Below are 8,178 nucleotides of genomic sequence, written 5' to 3' on the forward strand. Positions count from 1 at the left end.
CAGTAGTAGTTGTTGTTCCATTATTTTGATGGTTTCATGCATATGTGTTTATACCCCCAAAAAATGTATGTGTGTTTATGTTTGCAATAATATATAAAGGGACTCCCATCTGGCTACATTTGATAAATTTCCCCTATTGCTTTTTTCTTGTTCCATTATTTTCACGCCCAATGCGACGTGTATAACATAATTCTGCTTCCATGGTTTACGTCCCAAGATCTCAATTAGTGGCGCCAAAGAACCTAGAGCTGCCGCTAGCTTTCGGATGTGGTGCAAGCGAATGGGGCATGCTAGGGGTTGAGGGTGCGGTGGTGCTTCTTTGGTATCTTTGGTCATGCGCGTGATAGAGTGGGGGGGGTGGCGGTCAATGGAACGGGTGGTGCTTTGAAGTGGCCACAACGGGGGAAGAGGAGGTGGGGGCTGCTTGCGGGTTCGTTGTGCATGTGCCAGTGAGGTTGGGTTTGTTTCGTCCACGTGCGCGTGCGAAGTTGGCCGAATGCCACCGAAGCTGTTGTGCTTGGTAAATACGGAGTGGAGTTTGTTTTAAACACTGGGATTGTAAAGTTTGATATAAATGAACCCCGACATCCAAATACCTAAAATTGATACATGGCCTCACTGATCCCGGTCAATCCTAACCTTATAGAGAGGTAAAATCTTGTTTGTTACATCAAGGGAAATAACAATCCCAGCTAGGATCAATCTCAAATCTCGAATGTGTGGGTAGATGTATACAATCATCTTATTCCCCGATGTATCTCTCACACAAATTCACTCCCATGCTTGGTCCACTTTCCTATCTTATTGTCATCGTGATGGCAGGATCATCGTTCTCCTCTATGCGCCTGCTCCTAGAATGGCAGTGGCCACCATCATGTTGCCCCACAATCTAGAGTTGGCATTCGCGTGCCATGTGGTCATTGCTATGGTGTCTGCTGACGACCTGTAAGTCGATATGTCTCAAACATATCTAATTTTCCAAACTCTTTTTCCATTGCTTTGGTCTCCAATTTGTTTCCGGATGACACTAACCCGGATTACTGTTGTTTTCAACAAAATTACCATATGTTGTTTTTGTGCAAAAAATAAAAGTACTTAATGCGGGACAGAGATTTTTTGAGAATTATTTTAAAATACTTTAGGAATTATGGAGCGAAGATGGACCGAAGGGGGGCCACCAGGCCCTTGCATGCGCAGGTAGCTGATGACCCACAAGTATAGGGGATCTATCGTAGTCCTTCCGATAAGTAAGAGTGTGAACCCAATGAGGAGCAGAAGGAAATGACAAGCGGTTCTCAGCAAGGTATTCTCTGCAAGCACTGACATTATCGGTAACGGATAGTTTTGTGATAAGGTAAATCATAACGGGTAACAAGTAAATAAAGTAAACAAGGTGCAGCAAGGTGGCCCAATCCTTTTTGTAGCAAAGGACAAGCCTGGACGAACTCTTATATAAAGCAAAGCGCTTCCGAGGACACATGGGAATTGTTGTCAAGTTAGTTTTCATCATGCTCATATGATTCGTGTTCGTTACTTTGATAATTTGATATGTGGGTGGACCGGTGCTTGGGTGTCGCCCTTCCTTTGACAAGCCTCTCACTTATGATTAACCCCTCTCGCAAGCATCCGCAACTGCGAAAGAAGAATTAAGGTAACCCTAACCATAGCATGAAACATATGGATCCAAATCAGCCCCTGACGAAGCAACGCATAAACTAGGGTTTAAGCTTCTATCACTCTAGCAACCCATCATCTACGTATTACTTCCCAATGACTTCCCCTAGGCCCAAATAATGGTGAAGTGTCATGTAGTCGACGTTCGCATAACACCACTAGAGGAAAGACAACATACATCTCATCAAAATATCGAACGAATACCAAATTCACATGATTACTTATAACAAGACTTCTCCCATGTCCTCAAGAACAAACGTAACTACTCACAAAACATATTTATGATCAAGATCAGAGGAGTATTAATTATCATTAAGGATCTGAAAATATAATCTTCCACCAAATAAACCAACTAGCATCAACTACAAGGAGTAATCAACACTACTAGCAACCCACAGGTGCCAATATGAGGTTTTGGGACCAAGATCGAATACAAGAGATGAACTAGGGTTTGAGAGGAGATGGTGCTGGTGAAGATGTTGATGGAGATTGACCCCCTCTCAATGAGAGGATCGTTGGTGATGACGATGGCTCGATTTCCCCCTATCGGAGGGAAGTTTCCCTGGCAGAACAGCTCCGCCGGAGCCCTAGATTGGTTCTGCCCAGGTTCCGCCTCGAGACGGCGGCGCTTCGTCCCGAAAGCTTCATTCTGATTTTTTCCAGGTCAAAACACACCATATAGAAAAAGATGGGCTCCGGAGGCCTGCCAGGGGGCCCACAAGGTCGGGGGGTGTGCCCTCCACCCTTGTGGCTGGCTGGTGGCCCCCTCTGGTACTTTCTTCACCCAATATTTTATATATATTCCAAAAATAAGCTCCGTGAAGTTTCAGGACCTTTGAAGTTGTGCAGAATAGGTCTCTAATATTTGCTCCTTTTTTAGTCCGGAATTCCAGCTGTCGGCATTCTCCCTCTTCATGTAAACCTTATAAAATAAGAGAGAAAAGGCATAAGTATTGTGATATAATGTATAATAACAACTCATAATGCAATAAATATCAATATAAAAGCATGATGCAAAATGGACGTATCAACTCCCCCAAGCTTAGACCTCGCTTGTCCTCAAGCGAAAGCCGAAATTGATAAATATGTCCACATGTTTAGAGATAGAAGTGTCGATAAAAATAAAATACAGACACGAGGGCATCATGATCATCTTTAGAACAACAACATATATTGTCATATAATTTTCTTATGTTAGAGTAACAATTCGTTCACAAGGTAGAGTATGAATCAGAAACTTTATTGAAAACTAACAAACTATGATCTCAGTCATTGAAGCAATTGCAATTTATCATAACATCAGAAAGAGTCAATTAAAGAGATTTTCAGCAAGTCCACATACTCAACTATCATATAATCTTTCACAATTGCTAACACTCACGCGATACTTATGGGTTCAAAGCTTCAATCGGACACAGAGAAACATAGGGGCTTATAGTTTCGCCTCCAAACCTTTTACCTCAAGGGTAATGTCAACGATAATACTTTATGAAAACCTACATCCGAGGGGATATATATATATATATATATCCGGATCTCTCCAACACATAGAGCTTGCCAAAGGAAAAGGTATAAAAAGAAGAGGTGAGGATCACCGTGACTCTTGTATAAGGGTAGAAGATAAAAGTAAAAGATAGGCCCTTCGTAGAGGGAATCAGAGGTTGTCATGCGCTTTTATGGTTGGATGTACAAAATCTTAGTGCAATAGAACATATATATTGCCGCTTGTGATAAGGACCTTTATTACGCAGTCCGTCGCTTTTATTTCTTCCATATCACAAGTTCGTATAAAGCTTATTTTTCTTCACACTAATAGATCATACATATTTAGAGAGCAATTTTTATTGCTTGCACCGATGACAACTTACTTGAAGGATCTTACTCAATCCATAGGTAGGTATGGTGGACTCTCATGGCAAAACTGGGTTTAGGGATGTTTGGAAGCACAAGTATTATCTCTACTTGGTGCAAAGAGTTTGGCTAGCATGAGGGGGAAAGCCAAGCTCAACATGTTGGATGATCCAAAATAATATAACTTCTATTCGGATATAAGCAAACATAACTCATTATGTTGTCTTCCTTGTCCAACATCAACCTTTTAGCATGTCATTTTTTAATGAGTGCTCACAATTACAAAAGATGTCCAAGATAGTATATTTAAATGTGAGGCCTCTCTTTCTTTATTACTTCCTATTAATTGCAACAATGACCAAAACTATGTTTGTCAACTCTCAACAACTTTTATGCATCATACTCTTTATATGTGAAGTCATTACTCTCCATAAGATCAATATATGATCTTTTTATTTCTTTTTATTTCTTTCTTTTATTTAATTCCCTCAAGTTCATAGAAAGAAAGCAAAGCCCTTATCTCAAAACTACTCTTTATTATATATCTCAAGGACTCGATTACATAGAGGGAACATAAAGCAAAACCCAAAGCTAGGTCATACTAAAACTTAATTCTACTAGATCAAGATGTAACCAAAAGGATCAAACTAAGAAAAACGATAAAGATAAAGATGTGATGGTGATACGATACCGGGGCACTCCCCCAAGCTTGGCAGTTGCCAAGGGGAGTGCCCATACCCGTGTACTTAGATCTCTTTCTTCGGAGGTGGTGATGATGGAGTTGTTGATTAAGTAGGCTTGTCATCCATCTTCCAAGGCATAGGCTCACCATCATAGAAAGATGAACGAGTCTCCGGGATCCTCAAATCTGCAGCCAAACTCATCCTCTTAAATTTGTATTCATACTCACAGTTTTTGTTTTGCAGGTCATAGATCTAGGCTTGGAGGTGCTCGATTTTCTCGCGAAGCTTGAAGATGGTCTCCCCAATGTTCTTGGCATCCAGCTTGTGATTGTTGGTGAACTCCGCGATCATCATGTGACTGGCGTTAAGTCCACGCTCCACCATCCCTTGACACTTGAAAACTTGCTGCTCCATTGCTTCGAGTCTTGTCTCCATGCTTCCGGTCTTCTTCGGCCCCTTGTCGGTGTCAAAACTTGCGGATCTTGGGTAGGGGATCCCGAACTGTGCGTCCAAGGTCGATGGTAATAGGAGACAGGGGACACAATGTTTTACCCAGGTTCGGCCCTCTCTATGGAGGTAATACCCTACGTCCTGCTTGATTGATCTTGATGAATACAAATATTACAAGAGTTGATCTACCACGAGATCGTAATGGCTAAACCCTAGAGGTCTAGCTTGTATGGCTATGATAATGTATCTCTCCCTCCGGACTAACTCCTCCGGTTTATATAGACACCGGGAGGATCTAGGGTTACACAAGGTCGGTTACAAAGAAAGGAATCTACATATTTAGTCGCCAAGCTTGCCTTCCACGCCAAGGAGAGTCCCATCCGGACACGGGTGCAGTCTTCGGTCTTCGTATCTTCACAGCCCATCAGTCCGGCCCATGGCTAACAGACCGAACGCTCGAGGACCCCTTAGTCCAGGACTCCCTCACCCTTAACATCACGGATGTGCAGCACCCCCTCATGCATCCCAATGGCTTGAGGATGTCGCAACACCTCCGCAAGGTAGGGGTTGATGACCTTCTCGAAAAACTTGTCCTTGGGGGCGCTTGGAGACGTCATGGTGATCTAGATCTGTCGGGGAAAAAAGCTCGAAACAAAAACAGGAGATATTGTCGTGGTACAATGGTCAAAACCTTAGGGAGATTATATAATGAATTTTTACCGACCATAAGAAGTATCATGCAAGAAAACAGAGTCCGGAGGGCACACGAGGCAGCCACAAGGACGGGGGGCACGCCCAGGGGGGTAGGGCGCACCCTCCACCCTTGTGGTGGCCCCGTGTCTCTTTTGGACTACTTTTAATTTTCCTAATTTTTTAAATATTCCAAAACGGAGAAAATTTATCATTGGAAATGTTTTGGAGTCAGTTTACTTACCGTACCACATACCTATTCCTTTTTGGAGTCTGAAACATTATGGAAAGTGTCCCTTATGTACTCCTCGGGGTTATGGTATCAATTATGTTGGTCTCAACATTTATGGGAGTACCTAAGATATAATGTTTGAGTCTTTGACTGTTTACCACCTTCGGATTTTTACCTTCGGCATTATTGATCTTTATGGCACCGGAACGATAGACCTCCTCGATGATGTACAGGCCTTCCTATTGTTAAACACACGCTTTTGTATCCTTTTATCATGCCATCTTTTAACTTTTTCTTTAAACAACTTGGCATTTTCATAGGCTTGGGTTCTCCATTCATCAAGCGAGCTAATGTCAGATAACCTCTTCTCACCAGCAAGTTTGAACTCATAATTGAGCTCTTTAATAGCTCAATATGCCTTATGTTCTAGTTCGAGAGGCACGTGACATGCCTTTCCATAAACCATTTTATACAGAGACATACCCATAGGATTCTTATAAGCAGTTCTATAAGCTCACAAAGCATCATCAAGTTTCTTAGACCAATTCTTTCTAGATCTATTAACAGTCTTTTGTAAAATTAATTTAATCTTTCTATTGCTCAATTCTACTTGACCACTAGACCGAGGATGATATGGAGATGCAATTCTATGATTAACATCATATTTATCAAGCGTTTTGTGGAAAGCACCATGAATAAAATGTGAACCACCATCAGTCATTAAATATCTAGGGACTCCAAACCTCGAAAAATAACTTCTTTAAGCATCTTAATAGAAGTGTTATGATTAGCACTACTAGTTGGAATAGCTTCTACCCAATTAGTAACGTAATCAACAGCAACTAAAATATGTGTATACACAATAGAGGAAGGAAAAGGTCCCATATAATCAAAGCCCCAAACATCAAATGGTTCAATAACAAGTGAATAGTTCATAGGCATTTCCTGACGTCTACTAATATTACCAATTCTCTGGTGTTCATTACAAGACAAGACGAACTTACGGGCATCCTTAAAGAGAGTGGGACAATAAAAATCGGATTGCAATACATTATGTGTAGTTCTATCTCCAGCGTGGTGCCCTCCATAAGCCTCAGAGTGGCACTTCCGTAGGATCTGTTCCTGTTCATGCTCAGGTACACAACGTCTAATAACACCATATACTCCTTCTTTATAAAGGTGTGGGTCATCCTAGAAGTAATGTCTTAAATCATAGAAAACCCTTTTTCTTTTGCTGGTATGTGAAACTAGGTGGTATAAATTTAGCAACAATATAATTAGCATAATCAACATACCATGGAGTGCTACGAGAAGCATTTACGACATTTAATTGTTCATCAGGAAAGCTATCATTGATAGGTAGTGGGTCATCAAGAACATTCTCTAACCTAGACAAGTTGTCTGCAACGGGGTTCTCAGCTCCCTTTCTATCAATAATATGCAAATCAAATTCTTGAAGCAAGAGAACCCATCTAATGAGTCTAGGTTTAGCATATTTCTTTTCCATAAGATATTTAATAACAGCATGATCAGTGCGAACAGTTACTTTGAAATCAACAATATAAGGTCTGAACTTATCACATGCAAATACAACCGCTAAAAATTCTTTTTCAGTGGTAGCATAATTTCTCTGGGCACTATCTAGAGTTTTACTAGCATACCGAATAACATTCAATTTCTTATCAATTCTTTGTCCTAGAACAGCACCAACAGCATAATCACTAGCATCCCACATAATTTCAAAGGGTATAAATTCCAATCAGGTGGTTGAACAATAGGTGCAGAAATCAAGGCTTTCTTAAGTATTTCAAATGCTTCTACACAATCATCATCAAAAACAAAAAGGAACATCTTTTAGTAAGAGATTAGTGAGAGGCCTAGAAATTTTATAGAAGTCTTTAATAAACCTCCTATAGAAACTAGCATGACCAAGGAAACTTCTTATACATTTGATATCTTTAGGACACGACATCTTTTCAATAGCATCTACTTTAGCTTTATCAACTTCAATACCTCTTTCAGAAATTTTATGCCCCAAGACAATACCTTCATTAACCATAAAGTGGCACTTCTCCCGATTCAAGACAAGGTTAGTTTCTTCACATCTCTGCAAAACTCGATCAAGGTTGCTTAAGCAAATCATCAAAGGAAGTTCTGTAAATGGAGAAATCATCCATGAAAACCTCAACAATCTTTTGACAAAAGTCAGAGAATATAGCAGTCATACATCTTTGAAAGGTAGCAGGTGCGTTGCATAAACCAAAAGGCATACGTCTATAAGCAAAGGTACCGAAAGGGCAAGTAAAAGTGGTTTTCTCTTGATCATCTTTTGACACGGGTATTTGAGAGAAACCAGAATAACCATCTAGAAAGCAAAAAATGTGCATGCTTGGATAATCTTTCTAGCATTTGATCAATAAAAGGTAAAGGGTAATGATCTTTTCTAGTAGCTTTATTTAATTTGCGAAAATCAATTACCATTCTATAACCTGTAACAATTCTTTGGGGAATCAATTCATTCTTATCATTAGGAACAATAGTAATACCTCCCTTCTTAGGGACACAATGAACAGGACTCACCCATTGACTATCAGCAAT

This window comes from Triticum urartu, chromosome 2A (assembly GCF_056163025.1).
Source record: "Triticum urartu cultivar PI428250 chromosome 2A, HENAU_Tu73, whole genome shotgun sequence".
Classification (NCBI taxonomy): Eukaryota; Viridiplantae; Streptophyta; class Magnoliopsida; order Poales; family Poaceae; genus Triticum; species Triticum urartu.